Below are 19,661 nucleotides of genomic sequence, written 5' to 3' on the forward strand. Positions count from 1 at the left end.
GAAAACTGAGGATGGATCAATAACATTGTAGTTACTCTACAATACTAACGTAAATGACAGAGTGAAAAGAAGGAAGCCTGTATAGAATAAAAATATTCCAGAACATGCATCCTGTTTGCAATAAGGCACTAAAGTAATACTGCAAAACATGTATCAAAGAAATGCATTTTTTGTCCTGAATTCAAAGTGTTATGTTTGTGGAAAATCCAAGAGTACCACTCTTCATATTTTCAAGCATGGTGGTGGCTGCATCATGTTATGGGTATGCTTGTCATCGGCAAGGACTATGGAGTTTATTTGGGGGGGGGGGGGGGGGTAAAAATAAACGGAATAGAGCTAAGCACAGGCTAATCGTGGAGGAAAACAGGGCTCAGTCTGCTTTCCAACCTACACTGTAAGACAAATTCACCTTTCAGCAGGACAATTACCTAAAATACAAGGCCAAATACACACTGGAGTTGCTTACCAAGAAGACAGTGAATGTTCCTGAGTGGCCGACTTAAATCTAATTGAAAATCTATGGCAATACCTTAGGATTTTTTTAAAGAATAATGAAGTGAATGAAGAATTTAGAAAATAATAATGGGCAAATACAGGTGTGGAAAGCTCTTAGAGATGTATCCAGAAAGACTCACAGCTGTAATCGCTGCCAAAGGGGTTTCTACAATGTATTGACTCAGTGCTAGTAATACTTGCATACCAGTCAAAAGTTTGGACACAGCTACTCATTCAAGGGTTTTCTTTATTTAAATTTTTTTCTACATTGTAGAATAATAGTGAAGACATCAAAACTATGAAATAACAAAAGTGTTAAACATATCAAAATATATTTGAGATTTGATATTCTTCAAAGTAGCCATCCATTGCCTTGATAACAGCTTTGCACACTCTTGGCATTCTCTCTAACAGCTTCAGGAGGTAGTCACCTGGAATGCATTTCAATTAGCAGGTATACCTTGTTAAAAGTTCATGTGGAATGTATGCATTTGAGCCAATCAGTTGTGTTGTGACAAGGTAAGGAGGGTATACAGTAGATAGCCCTATTTGGTAAAAGACCAAGTCCATATTATAGCTAAAACAACTCAAATGAGCAAAGAGAAACGATAGTCCATCATTGCTTTAAAACATGAAGGATAGTCAATCCGTAAAATGTCAAGAACTTTGAAAGTGCAGTCACAAAAACCATCAAGCGCTATGTTGAAACTGTCTCTCATGAGGACCGCCACAGGAAAGGAAGACCCAGAGTTACCTCTGCTGCAGAGGATAAGTTACCAGCTTCAGAAATTGCAGCCCAAATCGATGCTTCACAGACTTCACGTAACAGACACATCTTAACATCAACTGTTCAGTGGAGACTGTGTAAATCAGGCCTTCATGGTTGAAGCCCCCATCTTAGTCCATCTGGACCCGTTCCGTCAGTTTATGGTGGAGTCCGACACCTCAGATGTCAGAGTGGGGGCCGTCCTGACCCAGCGTTCGTCCCAGGACCAAAAGCTGCACCCCTGCGCTTTCCTCTCCCATCATCTTACCTCTACTGAGATGTGGGAAATCGAGAACTCCTCACCGTCAAGATGGCGTTGGAGGAGTGGATGCACTGGTTGGAAGGGGCAGAACACCCATTCTTAGTGTGGACTGACCATAAGAACCTGGAATATCTCCGCACCGTCAAGCTCCTCAAGTCTAGGCAGGCTCGTTGGGCCCTGTAGTTCACCCGGTTCAATTTCACTCTCTCCTACCACCCGGGGTCCAAGAACGTGAAGCCGTACGCACTCTCACAGTTGTATTGCCCTGCTGCTACTCTGTCTGACCCCGGACCATCCTCCCTACCTCCTGTCTAGCGGCTGCAGTCGTCTGGGGTATAGAGAGCATGGTCCAAAAGGCTAACCGGATGTTTGTCCCGGACTCTGCCTGTTCCCCAGTCCTGAAATAGGCACATTCCTCCAAACTGACCTGTCATCCAGGCTCCCGTCAGACCCTAATGAGTAAAGGGTCTAAAGACTTATGTAAATGTGGTATTTCAGTTGTTTATTTTATTTTTTTACATTTGGAAACATTTCTAAAAACCTGTTGAAATGTAAGTCAAGGGGTCTGAATACGTTTTTAATGCACTGTCAATTATTTAGTATATGTAAAGACAAGATTAAATCAAGAATGGGTGACAATATTAGCCTATCACTTGTGAATTATATATTATCACTTGTGAATGATGCCCAGCGTAAGGCAAGAAACAATTTCATTTTTTTTCTCAACTTTTTCGAATCATAGTCGCACACGTCATGTAGCCTAGCCCATAGGCCTATATGTTTTAATAAGTGGCCAAATAACTTCTTAAAACCTGTTTGGGATAGGGGGCAGTATTTTCACGGCCGGATAAAAAAACGGACCCGATTTAATCTGCCCCCTAGCCATAACAGGTTAACGAGAGTCTTGTCTTTAAAATGGTGTAAAATAGTCATATGTTTGAGAAATTGAAGTTATAGCATTTTTAAGGTATTTGTATTTCGCGTCACGCTCTACCATTGGATATTGGTGAGGCGTTCTGCTAGCGGAACGTCTGTCCCTACCAGGTTAAAATGAAGCACATCAATCCGCTTTACAAGGGGTGTAGAGCCTAACTAGTATACATAAGCTGCACGTGAGTTTCAAGTTTGGGGAAGATAATTTTCACCATAAAAATGCACCTTTATATTAACAGGCATAACAAGCATTACATGCATAATCGCATTTGCGGTCACTTTTGAAAATTGTGTTTTCCCGGAAATGGAACATTCGCACTTATAGCCCACTGCCATGAGCGCATTGCTGCACTTATAATGTGAAGAAATAGTCTAATAGTTTATCAACATTTTAAGCTATACGTTCTGATCTGTTGCGTCAGCCACATTGCGTAAAAACATGTTTTTTTTTATGTTAGTGGTTGTATTAATCTGAGATCTATCACATCCCACAACTGTCCCAGAATATGTTTGGAATATTTATTTCTCACAGAATAGGTCAACTTTTGTACTATGGAGGACAGTAGATTGACATAGGCTAGTGCTTTTGCTGTTCGTTAGGCCTTCTCATCTTGTTGGCTGACGAAAAGTTAATGTGGACAGTTCTTCCAATATCTTCAATATGCACCTCGGATTGGATAAGGAAGTGCACAGTAGTTTCCCCAATATGTCTGTCTTCACTTGTGGCCAGTGATAAAGACCTGATTACGTGATGGAGAGCCATGTGAGTGAGAGGTGCTTCAGAGCACGCAGCACTCAGGGAGAAGGGCACAACACAGCAGTCTTTGCCAAGGGCGCAACGGCCACTGGCCGCAAAGGCATGGATTCTTTAAGGGTACATTAAAGCCACACAAAGGGGATGCCACCGGGAAATTCAAGACATTATCAAGTGCTTGTCAAATTTTGAATGACAGTCTGATGGAGTGTGTACGGCCTGCGCAAAAAACAAAGCAGAGCTCATGCCTTTCAATTTACTTTTTTCAAATCATCATTTGAGTCGCATCATGCAGCCTTACAATGTATTAAAAATCCAAACATATAGCCAAACATTTGTAGAACAACTAAAGTTACATTAACCTCTTACGACACCAATCGCATAGGGAGCAGTATTGTCACTTTCGGGTGAAATATGTGCCCATATTAAACTGATTCCTACTCAAACTCAGAAGCTAGGATATGCATATTATTAGTAGATTTGGATAGAAAACAATCTGAAGTTTCTAAAACTGTTTGAATGATGTCTGTGAGTATAACATAACTCATATGGCAGGCAAAAACCTGAGAAAAATCCTACCAGGAAGTGGAAATCTGATGCGTGGAATCTTTCCAAGTCATTGTCTATCTAACACATAATGACTAAGGATTCATTTAGCACTTCCTAAGGTTTCCACTAGATGTCAACAGTCTTTAGAACCTTGTTTCAGCCTTTTGCAGTGAACAGAGAGTGAACAAGAAGGCTGGGAAGTTGTTGACTCAGTGAAGGACATCAGTTCATTGGCGCGCATTCACTTGAGGAGGTAGCTGTGTTCCAAAATGTTTTTCATGACAATGGAATCGTCCGGTTGGAAGATTATTGAAGTTTGACGTTAAAAACGCCCTAAAGATTGATGCTTTACAACGTTTGACATGTTTGAACGAACGTAAATATAACTTTTCTTACTTTTCGTAGTGACATTTTCCGCGCGCTTCCTACATTTGGAGTAGCTAACTGAACGCGCTAACAACAAGGAGCTATTTGGACATAAATGATGTACTTTATCGAACAAAACAACATTTATTGTGGACCTGGGATGCCTGGAAGTGCCTTCTGATGAAGATCATCAAAGGTAAGTGAATATTTCTAATGCTATTTATGATTTTAGATGACTCCAAAATGGCGGGTATCTGTATTGCCTAGTGTGTATTTTTCTGAGCGCAGTACTCAGATTATTGCAAAGTGTGCTTTCCTCGTGAAGCTTTTTTGAAATATGTCACAGCGGCTGCATAAAGGAGATGTTCATCTATAATTCTTTGAATAACAGTTTAATATTTTATCGACGTTCATGATGAGTATTTTTGTATATTTTTGTGCTGTTCACCGGAGGTATTGGAGGCAAAATATTTTCTGAACGTCACGTGCCAATGTAAAATGCTGTTTTTGGATATAAATATGAACTTTATCGAACAAAAAATGCATGTATTGTGTAACATGATGTCCTAGGAGTGTCATCTGATGAAGATCGTCAAAGGTTAGTGCTACATTTAGCTGTGTTTTGGGTATTTGTGATGCATCTAGTTGCTTGGAAAATGGCGGTGTGGTTATTTTTGTCTATGTACTCTCCTAACATAATCTAATGTTTTGCTTTCGCTGTAAAGCCTTTTTGAAATCGGACAACGTGGTTCGATTCAGGAGAGTGTATCTATAAAATGGTGTAAAATAGTCGTATGTTTGAGAAATTGAAATTATTAGATTTGTGGTTTTGAATTTAGCGCTCTGATTTTTCACTGGCTATTGTCAAACTCGGTGTCGTATGAAGTTAATAATTTCTATTAAGAATGACCAGAACCAAAACATTTAATCATATTACTCGAATGCTAGCCTCTCTACACTGGTTCCCTGTTAGGCTAGGGCTGATTTTTAAGATTTTACTGCTGTCATGACGTTGGCCTGTGGGTAAGGTTTATGACCCCCCCATAAATACCTTTCTCCCTTCCCCTCTCTTTCTGACCCTACTGAAGGACTGCAGAATAGCCTGTGTTAAATATAGAGAGTCTGTGAACATGAAACAAATGGGGAAAGGAACCATATTTTGGTAATAAAACCAGTTGGAAATATGCTTTGGAACGTAATGAGTATGGATGTCAGTTCAGTTGTCATCTGAGACATTATGACTGATGACAGGACGACATAAACTGTACCTGGGAAAGTATACACCCTCTAGTTATCAGAGTCACATGGAATTGTTATGCAATTGAAATGTTTGATATTGAAATTGTTTGTTAGGAGATTAAATGTAATTTTAGCTTCCAAATGAGAGAATTGGATTTTCATAAGGAAAGTGCCCTGCTTGATCAGTGGCCCACCCCTGTGAAGAGACAGGGGTTATAAACGATGAAACACATCCTTCCCCCTCTCCACTATATAAGCCTTTGACGAAAAGATAACCACATGTTCCAGTACGTGAGGTCTGCAGCCTCTACGTTAGAAGGACACACGTCAAGTACAGAACCAAGCCAACCTCGGCGTGAGCTTTGGTGGCGAATGGTATGAACTTTGAGCTTATTCACTACAGAAGTGATACTTCCTAGCCGTTGAGTTAGCAGCGGCCGCTGTAGACGTGGGCTAGGAAAGGACGGACGACGGATCCAGTCTAACAAACAGACGAAGATACCACCACGTATCCAATTTACCACCAGAGACATTCTTCCAAGGACAGGAAGATCTGTTGGCCAACCCGGCCAGCATCGACCAATATACCGAAGCGCAGCTCAGAGTAAATATTTATTGCATTTTCCTTTTCCAAATGGCCGGTAATTTAGATGCATAAGATAATGTATTTACGATAGCATAGCTGCTGTTTCTTTGTTCCTAAGTCTTCCCGCTCTTTCATTCAAGCCCAACCCCCTTTCCTTTGTGTAACCAGCCATCATGTATGACATCATTTGTATTCGGTGTATTTGTAATTCTGTGTGATTAGTTTAGGTATTTAGTAAATAAATAATTAAACCCAATTTTGTATTGCTGATTCAACTTGTTAGCCAGGGTTCGTGAAGATAGCCAAGAATTTACAACTTTCATTATGAGACTGAAAATAAAATATGATTAAGATGATGGCTATCGATGTAAAATATTACTAAGTATTTTAAGAGTTTATTCGGAAGATAACGGCTCTATAAACGTTCTTCCGTGGTGCCCCGACTTTCTAGTTAATTACATTTACATGATTAGCTTAATCAGGTAATATTAATTACAGAGAAAGGATTTTATAGAATAGCATGAAATATCACTTAAAACCTCTTGACGGTCGCCTAGGATAGGAGGCGCTACAGCGATTTTTGAAAAATATTTGTGCCCATTTTAAACGGCCTCTTACTCAAACTCAGAAGCTAGGATATGAATATAATTATTACTTGTGGATAGAAAACACCCTAAAGTTTCTAAAACTGTTTGAATGGTGTCTGTGAGTATAACAGAACTCATATGGCAGTCAAAACCCCGAGACAGATCGTAACAGGATGTGGAATTCTGAATTGCGGACTCAACTTCATCACTTTGCCTATAAATCACACCGTGAGCTATGGTTCATTGAGAACTTCCTATTGCTTCCACTAGATGTCCCCAGTCTTTACAAAGTGGTTTGAGCCTTCTACTGTGAAAACTGACAGAATGAGAGTCTGTGGAACGTGGTCACATGGGGAGGGCCATCACCATTATGACGCCGGCGCCCCTGGCTACCCTCCCCTTTCGAAACGTTTTGAACGAAAATGCAATCGTCCCCCTTGAATGTTATTGGAGCTCTGGTTGAAAAAGGCCCTAAAGATGTATGTTATACAACGTTTGACATGTTTGAACAAACTTAAATTAAAAACAAATCCATTTTGGTAAGAGAGGAGTCCCGCGCACGACGGTACTTTTGGTGCAGCCTTCAGAACGCGCTAACAAGAAGACATAAAGGATTAACTTTTTAGAATGAAAATACATTTGTTGTGGACCTGGGATTCCTGGAAGTGCCTTCTGATGAAGATAATCAAAGGTAAGGGATTATTGACAATAGTATACAAGACTAGATTTGATATGCGATTGTTCCAAGATGGCGCTGACCTGTATTGCTAGCCTATTTTTCTGAGTATCGCATCCCCTTTTATTGCAAAGTGTGATTACCCAGTAAAGTTATTTTTAAATCTGGCATTGCAGGTGCTTTCAAGAGATATTAATCTATAAATCTTAGAATGACAATATTACATTTTAAAAATGTTTTCGAATAGTAATTTAGTAAATTGTAGCGCTATTTGAGGGAAAATAGTTAGTCAACGTCACGCGCCGATGTAAAATGCTGTTTTTATATATAAATATGAACTTTATCAAACAAAATAATGCATGTATTGTGTAACATGATGTCCTAGGTGTGTCATCTGATGAAGATTGTCAAAGGTTAGTGCTGCATTTAGCTGTTTTTTGGTTATTTGTGATGCATGTGGTTGGTCGAAAAATGGCTATGTGGCTACTTTTACGATATACTCCTCTAACATAATCTAATGTTTTGCTTTTGCTGTAAAGCCTTTTTGAAATCGGACAACGTGGTTCGATTCAGGAGAGGTGTATCTATAAAACGATATAAAATAGTCCTATATTTGAAAGAATATAGATATAACATTTTGTTATGCAAATGGCGATAGGGGACGGGACGGAGCCCGTCCTGAGGTTAATCTGGCATAGCCAAAGACACGACACTGCTAACCTATAAAGCATTACATGGATTTGCTCCTACTTATCTCTCCGATTTTGTCCTGCCGTACATACCTACACATACTCTATGATCCCAAGACACAGGCCTCCTTAGCGTCCTGAGAATTTCTAAGCAAACAGCTGGAGGCAGGGCTTTCTCCTATAGAGCTCCATTTTTATGGATTGGTTGGCCTATCCATGTGAGAGACACAGACTTGGTCTCGACCTTTACGTCTTTACTGAAGACTCATCTCTTCAGTAGGTCCTATGATTGAGTGTATTCTTGCCCAGGGGTCCAAAGGTGAACGGCAAGGCACTGGCGTGATGAACCTTGCTGTCTCTGCCTGGCCGGCTCCTCTCTCTCCACTGGGATTCTCTGCCTCTGACCCTATTACGGTGTCACTGGCTTACTAGTGCTCTTCCATGAAGTCCCTAGGAGGGGTGCGTCACGTCATACCCGGCTTTTTTCACTATACTCGACTTGTTGAGACTGGTTGAGTCACTGATGTGATCTTCCTGTCCGGTTTTAAGCCCCCTCGGGCTCGTGCGGTGGAGGAGATCTTTGTGCGCTATGCTCAGCCTTGTCTCAGGGTAGTTAGTTGGTGGCATGTTGATATCCCTCTAGTGGTGTGGGGGTTGTGCTTTGGCAAAGTGGGTGGGATTATGTCCTGCCTGGTTGGCCCTGTCCGGGGGTATCGTCAGACCCCCGAACCTGGCCTTAAGTATCTATGCTTTAACACTCCATGTGCCGGGGGGCTAGGTTCAGTCTGTCGTATGTGGTGAAATTCTCCTGCCTTATCGGGTGTCCTGTGTGAACTTAACTATGCTCCCTCTAATTCTCTCATCTCTCTCTCTCTCTCCCGGAGAACCTGAGCCCTAGGACCATGCCTCAGGACTACCTGGCCTGATGATTCCTGGCTGTCCCCATCCCCATCCACCTTGTTGTGCTCCTGCTCCAGTTTCAACTGTTCTACCTGCGGCTATGGAACCCCGAAAGTGCAACCTTGTCCCGGACCTACTGTTTTTGACCCTCTCTCCCTCCCTCTCTCTCTCCCTCTCTACCACACCTGCTGTCTCGACCTCTGAATGCTCGGCTATAAAAAGCCAACTGACATTTACTCCTGAGGTGCTGACCTGTTGCACCCTCTACAACCACTATGATTATTATTTACACTGGTGGTCATCTATAAACGTTTGAACATCTTGAAGAACGATCTGGCCTAAATTAATGGCAATGTACAAAGAGGACTGGCCACCCTACAGAGCCTGGTTCCTCTCTAGGTTTATTCCTTCCTTTCTAGGGAGGTTTTCCAAGCCACCGTGCTTCTACATCTGCATTGCTTGCTGTTTGGGGTTTTAGGCTGGGTTTCTGTATAAGCACTTTGTGACATCTGCTGATGTCAAAAGGGCTTTATAAATACGTTTGATTGATTGACAGATTGATTGATGTACTTTTGTGCCAACAAAAATAAGGGGTTAAATATGTGTGCAAGACAACACAAATATTTCCTGAGCTATTTTATACCTCCTACATATAGAACAGACACTTCAAACCTTTTTTTGTTTTACTTGTCACGCCCTGACCTTAGAGACGTTTATTTTCCTCTAGTTTGGTTAGGTCAGGGTGTGATGTGGGGTGGGCAATCTAGTTTTTCAATTTCTTTGTTTTGGCTGAGTGTGGTTTCCAATCAGAGGCAGCTGTCCATCGTTGTCTCTGATGAGGACAGTGATCGTGACAGAAGATCCCACCACAAGAAAGCCAAGCAGCGTGCGCTTACTGGGAGAACGAGCTGGACCGGGGAGAACCAACATCAAGGGAAGCACGAGAGGCATCCCCCCCCAAAAAATGTTTTGGGGGGGGCACACGGGGAGTTTGGCAGAGTCAGGGTGGAGACCTGAGCCAACTCCACGTGCTTACCTTGGGGTGCGAGTGACGGGGCAAGCACCGTGTTATGATCCATGGCCCGGAGCCTGTAGTGATGATCCATGGCACGAAGCCTCCAGTGAAGAACCATGCCCGGAGCATGTAGGGAGGATCCATGGAACGAAGCCTCCAGTGATAATCCATGGCCCGGAGCCTCCAGTGATAATCCATGGCACGGAACCTCCAGTGATAATCCATGGCACGGAGCCTCCAGTGATGATCCATGGCCCGGAGCCTGCAGTGATGATCCATGGCAAGAAGCCTCCATTGATGATCCATGGTGCGGAACCTGTAGTGGTGATCCATGACGTGGAGCCTACAGCGAAGTCCCCCGGTCCAGAGCCTCCAGCGACGTCCCCCAGTCCGGAGCCTCCATTGACGTCCCCCAGTCCGGAGCCTCCAGCGAAGGTCTGCAGTCCAGAGCCTCCAGCGACGGCCTGCAGTCCAGAGCCTCCAGCGACGGCCTGCAGTCCAGAGTCTCCAGCGGCGGCCTGCAGTCCAGAGTCTCCAGCGGCGGCCTGCAGTCCAGAGTCTTCAGCGGCGGTCGGCAGTTCAGAGCCTCTGGTGATGACCCACGGTCTGGTTCCTCTACCAACACAGAAGCGGGGGGATCAGCGGGCGGAGTGGGGGCTACGCCCCGAACCAGAGCCGCCGCCAAGAATAGATGCCCACCCAGACCCTCCCCTATAGGTTCAGGTTTGCGGCCGGGAGCCGCACCTTTGGGGGGGTACTGTCACGCCCTGACCTTAGAGACGTTTATTTTCCTCTCATTTGGTTAGGTCAGGGTGTGATGTGGGGTGGGCAATTTAGTTTTTCTATTTCTTTGTTTTGGCTGAGTGTGGTTTCCAATCAGAGGCAGCTGTCCATCATTGTCTCTGATTGGGAACCATACTTAGGCAGCCCTTTTTCCCTCCTTGAGTTGTGGGATCTTGTTTTTGTGTAGCTGTCTTGGAGCAGCCCCAGAACGTCACGTTTATCCAGTTTATTGTTTTGTTCGGTTTCACTTCAAAATAAAGGATGTGGAATTACCGGCACGCTGCGCCTTGGCTTATTTATGACAGGGAGTTTAAGGACAGTGACCGTGACATTACTGTCTTTTTTTTGCCATTTATGAATGTGTTATTCAATGCAATTCTATGGGCTATAGTAGTAAAGGCCAAATTCAATATTTTATGAAATAATTGTTGAAAAAAAAAAATGATACCTAAAGTGGTCCTAAAATTCAAACTCAAATAATTCACAAATTCACAAACTAATCAAGAGAACATCCCTGGTCATCCCACTGCATCTGATCTGGCAGACTCACTAAACACAAATTCTTTGTTTGTAAATTATGTCTGAGTGTTGGAAAATGCCCCTGGCTATCCATCAAAAAGAAGAAATAAAATTGTGCTGTCTGGTTTGCTTAATATAAGGAATTTGAATGGATTTTTACTTTTACTTTTGATAGTGAAGTATTCTTAAAACAAATACTTTTAGACTTATTCTCAAGTATTATTTTACTGGGTGACTTTTACTTTTACTGAAGTCATTTTCTATTAAGGTATCTTTACTTTTACTCAAGCATGACAATTTAGTACTTTGTCCACCACTGGTGTGTATGTGCGGGTGCACGTGTGCATGTACGGGTGTGGACTTGCAAACATGTGAGCTTGTGTGTGTCTATTATGATGGAGTCCCCATGGGAGCAGGACAATTACTGTCTGCCCCTGCAGCCCATCAGGTGTAATAAAGTGAAATACAGTTGAGGAGGAGATTATGGTGTTCGATATATATAGAGTGGGAGAGATTGTGTGCAATTGACTAGTGAGATAGAGAGACGGTAGACAAAGAGGGCGCATCAGGAAAGAATGACAGAGCGAGAGAGAGAGAAAGAGAGAGAGAATGCGATAGAGAGAGAGATGTGATTTGAGGTGCCCAAGGGTTCTGTAATTATAACAGAACTTGTGTAACCATGGGAACCTGACAGGGAGAGAGCAGCCCCCCCCCCCCCCCCCCCTCGTGATTCGCCTACATACACTACACGAGAGAAACACAAGAAGAGGTCTAATAAAGTGATATATAGTTGAGGCGGAGATGATGGGGTTAGATATGTTATGTGGGAGAGATTGACAAGTGAGATAGAGAGGGTAGACAAAGAGGGCGCATCTTGAAAGAATGGCAGAGAAAGAGAGAGAGATGTGATGTGAGGTGCCCAAGGGTTCTGTAATTATAACAGAACTTGTGGAACAATGGGAACCTGACAGGGTGAGAGCAGGACCCCCCTCGTGATTCCCCTACATACACTACATGATAAATGACAAAAATTATATGGACACCTGCTCGTCGAACATCTCATTCCAAAATCATGGGCATTAATATGGAGTTGGTCCCACCTTTGCTGCTATAACAGCCTCCACTCTTCTGGGAAGGTTTTCCACTAGATGTTGGAACATTGCTGCAGGGACTTGCCTCCATTCAGCCACGAGCATTAGTGAGTCTTGGTCACTGATGTTGGCCGATTAGGCCTGGCTTGCAGTCGGCGTTCCAATTCATCCCAAATGTGTTCGATGGTGTTGAGGTCAGGCCAGTCAAGTTCTTACACACCAATCTTGACAAACCATTATTGTATGGATCTTGTTTTGTGTACGGGGGCAATGTCATGGTGAAACAGGAATGGGCTTTCCCCAAACTGTTGCCACAAAGTTGGAAGCACAGAATCATCTAGAATGTAATTGTATGCTGTAGCATTAAGATTTCCCTTTACTGGAACCAAGGGGCCAAGCCCAAACCATGAAAAACAGCCCCAGAACTATATTCCTCCTCCACCAAACTTTACAGTTGCCACTATGCATTGGGACAGGTAGTGTTCTCCTGGCATCCGCCAAATCCAGATGGTGAAGCATTTTTTACATTTTAGTCATTTAGCAGACACTCTTATCCAGAGCAACCTACAGTAGTGAATGCATACATTTCATACATTTTTTTTTCTCCATACTGGTCCCCCATGGGAATCAACCCCACCACCCTGCCGTTGCAAACACCATGCTCTACCAACTGAGCCACACGGGACCAAGCATGATTCACACTCCAGAGAACGCATTTCCACTGCTCCAGATTACAATAATGGCAAGCTTTACACCACTCCAGCCGACGCTTGGCATTGCGCATAATGACCTTAGACTTGTGTGTCTAATCCACTCATTTGAAGGGGTGTCCACATACTTTTGTATATATAGTGTATCAAGCAGATGGTAATTGAAATGCCGGATATACAATAAAGGAATATAATGGTAATTGTTCATAAATGGAAAAGGTCCCCTGTTAAAATAATGTTCAATGTCCAATTAATGAACAGCTTTTCATTCGTTTTCGGAAATCTAATGAACCTCAAATTAACACCCTGCAGGCCATTCTAATATTATGTTGCTAAGTTGGCTAAAGAGCTAACCCATCACCCATAGAGACTAACTACTGTTGTTAGATAACCCAACTATAAGATAGCGCCGATGGACATGGTAGCATCGCGACTTGCTCTTAGAAAACGTTGCTTTATTTATTTATTTTTTAAATGTAGTATCTTTTACATTATTAGCTCAGGAAATGTTTTATGTCGTTACATACAGCCGGGAAGAACTATTGGATATTAGAGCGGCGGTAACTCACCAGAAGTACCAGCATTATGAACAGGAATACGACTTCCCTGGAGAAGATCCTTTGTTCTAGAGGCCGACCCAAAACATTTTAGGCGGAGGAGAGGCACTTGAGGTGGCCTGATGGTTCAACTTATGAGGCGCGCACACCACCCACCACTTCTGAGTATATTACTTGCTAATGTTCAGTCTTCGATCATGTTTGGGATAGGCGTACCACTAGCGCCCCACCTCAACAACATCCGGTGAAATTGCAGAGTGCGAAATTCAAAGTACAAAATTCGTAAAATTAAACATTCATGAAAATACAAATGTCTTACATCGTTTAAAAGCTTAACTTCTTGTTAATCCAGACACTTTGTCAGATTTCAAAAAGGCTTTACGGCGAAAGCACACCATGCGATTATCTGAGGACGCGCCCCGCATACAAAAGCATTACAAACATTTTCCAAACAAGCAGAGGCGTCACGAAAGTCAGAAATAGCGATAAAATAAAACACTTACCTTTGAAGATCTTTCTCTGTTTGCAATCACAAGGGTCCCAGCTACATAACAAATGGTCCTTTTGTTTGATGGTCCTTTTGTTCGATATCCCAAAAAAGTCAGTTTAGTTGGTGCGCTTGACTCAGTAATCCACCTGTTTCCCTCGTTCAAAATGCATACAAATGAATCCCGAAAGTTACCAATAAACTTCGTCCAAACAAGTCAAACAACGTTTCTAATCAATCCTAAGGTACCCTAATATGTAAATAAACAATACAATTTAAGACAGAGAATAGTATGTTAATTTACGGAGATAACGAAGTGCGCGCCCTCACCGACGCGCGCCAAAATACTACAGCCAAAATGGGAGCCACCTAGAAAAACTACAAATTCTAGCTCATTTTTCAAAAAAACAAGCCTGAACCTCTTTCTAAAGCCCTAGGAACTGCAATCTGGGAGGTTTTCAATTGATATTCACATAGACAGCCATTTGAATGAGTGGTGAGCTCAAAAAAATAATATTCTGAATGGATTCTCCTCACGTTTTCGTCTGCCATATCAGTTCTGTTACACTCACAGACATTATTTTAACAGTTTTGGAAACTTTAGAGTGTTTTCTATCCAATACTACCTATATGGATATGCTAGCTTCTGGGCCTGAGTAACAGGCAGTTTACTTTGGGCACCTCAGTCATCCAAACTTCCGAATACTGCCCCCTATCCCGAAGAAGATAACAAAGTTTATAAGCTTAGAGCAAGGATTTCTTTCCAGAGAGACATCGGGGCCTGTAACATACTTTGTTTCACGGAAACATGGCTCTCTCGGGATACTTTGTCTGAGTCAGTAAAGCCAGCAGGATTCTCAGTACATCGCGCAGACTGGAATAAATATCTCTCCAGCAAGCAGAAGGGTGTGGGTAGGTGTGTTTTATGATTAACGAGTCATGGTAAAATTCTAGGAACATACAGGAACTCAAGTCATTTTGTTCACCTGACCTAGAATAACTCACAATTAAATGCGACCATATTATCTTCCAAGAGAATTCTCCTCCGTCATCGCCACGGCCGTTTACATCCCCCCTCCAGCCGAAACCTCAACGGCCCTCAAAGAACTTCACTGGACTTTATGCAAACTGTAAACCACATATCCTGAGACTGCATTTATTGTCGCTGGGGATTTTAACAAAGCAAATCTGAGGACTAGGCTGCCGAAATTATATCAACATGTTGACTGTCCTACTCGCGCTACTAAGACTCTCGACCATTACTATTCTAACTTCCGGGATGCTTACAAGGCCCTCCCCCGCCCTTCGTTTCAGCAAAACTGGCCACGATTCCATCTTGCTCCTCCCATCCTATAGGCATAAACTCAAACAGGAAGTACCCGTGCTTCATACTATTCAACACTGATCTGACCAATCAGAATCCACACTTCTGTGGACTGGGATATGTTCCGGGTAGCATGCAAAAATAATCTAGACGCATACACAGATATGGTGACTGAGTTCATAAGGAAGTGTATAAGAGATGCAGTACCCACTGTGACTACTAAAACCTACCTGAACCAGAAACCGTGGATAGATGGTAGCATTCCCTTGAAACTGAAAGCGCAAACCACCGCATTGAACAATGGCAAGGCAACTAGTAATATGGCAGAATATAATCAGTGTAGTTATTCACTCCGCAAGGCAATCACACAAGCTAAACGTCAGTATAGAGACAACATGGAGTCGAAATTCAATGGCTCAGACACAAGACGTATGTGGCAGGGAATACAGATAATCACAGACTACAAAAGGAAAACCAGCCACGTCGCCGAGACCGACGTCTTGCTTCTGCACAGGCTAAACACATTCTTTGCACGCTTTGAGGATAACACAGTCCCACCGAAGCTACCAAGGCCTGTGGGCTCTCCTTCTCCGTGGCCGATGTGAGTAAAACATTTAAACGTGTTAACCCTCGCAAGGCAGCCGGTCCAGATGGCATCCCTAGCCGTGTCCTCAGAGCATGCGCAGACCAGCTGTCTGGTGTGTTTATGGGCATATTCAATCTCTCCCTATCCCAGTATGCTGTCCCCACATGCTTCAAGATGGCCACCATTGTTCTTGTACCCAAGAAGGAAAAGTTAACTGAACTTAATGCCCCATAGTATTCACCTCTGTCATCATGAAGTGCTTTGAGAGACTAGTCAAGGATCATATCACCTCTACCTTACCTGCCACCCTAGACCCACTTTAATTTGCTTACCGCCCCAATAGATCCACAGATGATCCAAATGCAATTACTCTGCACACTGCCCAATCCCATCTGGACAAGATAAATACATATGTAAGAATGCTGATTATTGGCTATAGCTCAGCGTTCAACAACATAGTACCCTCCAAACTCATCATTAAGCTTGAGGCCCTGGGTCTGAACCCCACCCTGTACAACTGGGTCCTGGACTTCCTGACGGGCCACCCCCAGGTGGTGAAGGTAGGAAACATCACGTTCCCTCCACTGATCCTCAACACTGGGGTCCCACAAGGGTGCGTGCTCAGCCCCCTCCTGTACTCCCTGTTCACTCATGACTAAGTGGCCGAGCATGCCTCCAACTTAATCATCAAATTTGCAGACAACACAACAGTAGTAGGCTTGATTACCAACGATGATGAGACAGCCTACAGGGAGGAGGTGAGGGCTCTGAGAGTGTGGTGCCTAGAAAATAACCTCTCACACAATGTCAACAAAACAAAGGAGATGATTGTGGACTTCAGGAAACAGCAGAGGTTGCACCCCCCTATCTACATCGACGGGACCGCAGTGGAGAAGGTGGAATGCTTCAAGTTCCTTGGCATACACATCACTAACAAACTGAAATAGACCACCCACACAGACAGTGTGGTGAAAAAGGCACAACAGAGCCTCTTCAACCTCAGGAGGTGAAAGAAATTTGGCTTGTCACCTAAAACCCTCACCATTTTTTACAGATACCCAATTGAAAGCATCCTGTCGGGCTGTATCCCTGCCTGGTATGGCAACTGCACCGCCCGCAACCACAAGACTCTCCAGAGGGTGGTGCAGTCTGCCTAAAGCATTACCGGGGGCAAACTACCCGCCCTCCAGGACACCTACAGTACCCGATGTCACAGGAAGGCCAAAAAGATCATCAAGGACATCAGCCACCCGAGCCATTGCTGTTCACCCCACTATCATCCAGAAGGCGAGGTCAGTACAGGTGCATCAAAGCTGGGACCGAGAGACTGAAAAACAGCTTCTATCTCAAGGCCATCAGACTGTTAAACAGCCATCACTAGCACATTAGAGGCTGCTGCCTGTAGGCATAGACTAGGAATCAATACCACTTTAAGGAATGGAACACTAGTCACTTTAATAATGTTTACATATCTGAAATTACTCATCTCATATGTATATACAGTATTCTATACTATTCTATGGTATCTTAGTCACTTAATAATGCTTACATATCTTGCATTACTCATCTCATATGTATATACTGTTTTTCTATACTATTCTACTGTATCTTAGTCCGTTCCGCTCTAACATTGCTCGTCCATATGTATATAGTTTTAATTCATTCCTACTTAGATTTGTGTGTATTGGGTATATGTTGTGTAATTTGTTAGATATTACATGTTAGATATTACTGCACTGTCAGAGATAGAAGCACAAGCATTTTGCTACACCCACAATAACATCTGCTAATCATGTGTATGTGACCAATACACTTTGATTTGATTTTTCCTTAACCCTCATATAAGGTGACTGTGACAGCCTATGCAAATCATCAGACCTCACCACGGCCACACATACTTGGGCTCCAACCGTGTTTTCACTTCAAAGGCTGTAGTGTTGGCACCTTGGCCATGTCTTCGGGACTTGGGTTACAGAGAGGGGAGATCACAGACAACTATTTCCTCTAATAAATAAATAATAGGAGGTCATTAATCAGCATCAAACTGATGGCCACATCCAGACATACGATGCTGTAGCAGGGAGATTCTGGGCTTTAATAGCGCACGCCCACGCAAGACCCACACCTCATTAGCCTTCAGGAAGGTATGTGAAGTCCATCATAGAAGGATTAGTCTGCGCTGTCATGAAATGTAAAGGAAGAGAGGAGGCCTTACATTGGATGTAGCTATTATTTTCTAATCTGTTCTCTTTTTCTCAAAGCTCAAACTCTCAGAAAGAGAGATGTGGTGATGTTGTAAAGCTTCGACCTCTCAGATAGAGATGATGTGATATTGTACAGGGGGGTGCTGTAGCTGTATTAGATCATCTGAGGAAAGAGGGGATTATGGGTTTCAAAGGAAAAAAGGAGAGAAAACAATGTGAAAGCTGTTCCCTGTAGACGACGGAGAGATGGTGATATTAACCAGGTCACTCCCCTCCTCTCCTACACCTCTGAAATGCTTTATGAGGTGAGGATAACTTCATATGCCTACAGTGCCTTGCAAAAGTATTCTTCCCCCTTGGCATTTTTTACTATTTTGTTGCATTGCAACCTGTAATTTAAATAGATTTTTATGTGGATTTCATGTAATGGACATATACAAAACAGTTCAAATTGGTGAAGTGAAATGAAATAAATAACTTGTTTCAAAAAATGCAAAAAAAATTCTAACAGAAAAGTGGTGCGTGCATATGTATTCACCCCCTTTGCTATGAAGCCCCTGAATAAGATCTGATGCAACCAATTACCTTCAGAAGTCATATAACTAGTTAGATTGCACACAGGTGGACTTAATTTAAGTGTCACATGATCTCAGTATATATACACCTGTTCTGAAAGGCCCCAGAGTCTGCAACACCACTAAGCAAGGGGCACCACCAAGCAAGCGGCACCATGAAGACCAAGGAGCTCTCCAAACAGGTCAGGGACAAAGTTGTGGAGAAGAACACATCAGGGTTGGGTTATAAAAAAAAATCAAAAACTTTGAACATCCTGCGGAGCACCATTGAATCCATTATTAAAAAAAGGAAAGAATATGGCACCACAACAAACCTGCCAAGAGAGGGCTGCCCAACAAAACTCACGGACCAGGCAAGGAGGGCATTAATAAGAGAGGCAGCAAAGACACCAAAGATAACCCTGAAGGAGCTGCAAAGCTCCACAGCAGAGATTGGAGTATCTGTCCATAGGACCACTATGCTGTACCCTCCACAGAGCTGGGCTTTACGGAAGAGTGGCCAGAAAAAAGCCATTGCTCAATCAATAAAAAAATAAAAAAACACGTTTGGTGTTCGTCAAAACGTATGTGGGAGAATCAAACATATGGAAGAAGATACTCTGGTCAGATGAGACTAAAATTTAGCTTTTTGGCTAAGGAAAACGCTACGTCTGGCGCAAACCCAACACCTCATCACCCCGAGACCACCATCCCCACAGTGAAGCATGGTGGTGGCAGCATCATGCTGTGGGGATATTTTTCATCGGCAGGGACTAGGAAACTGGTCAGAATTGAAGGAATGATGGATGGAGCTAAATACAGGGAAATTCTTGAGGCAAACCTGTTTCAGTCTTCCAGAGTCTTCCAGAGATTTGAGACTAGGACGAAGGTTCATTTCCAGCAGGAAAATGACCCTAAGCATACTGCTACAGCAACCCTCGAGTGGTTTAAGGGGAAACATATAAATGTTTTTGAATGGCCTAGTCAAAGCCCAGACCTCAATCCAATTGAGAATCTGTGGTCTGACTT

The sequence above is a fragment of the Salmo salar genome, chromosome 01, assembly GCF_965601325.2.
Source record: "Salmo salar chromosome 01, fSalSal1, whole genome shotgun sequence".
Classification (NCBI taxonomy): domain Eukaryota; kingdom Metazoa; phylum Chordata; class Actinopteri; order Salmoniformes; family Salmonidae; genus Salmo; species Salmo salar.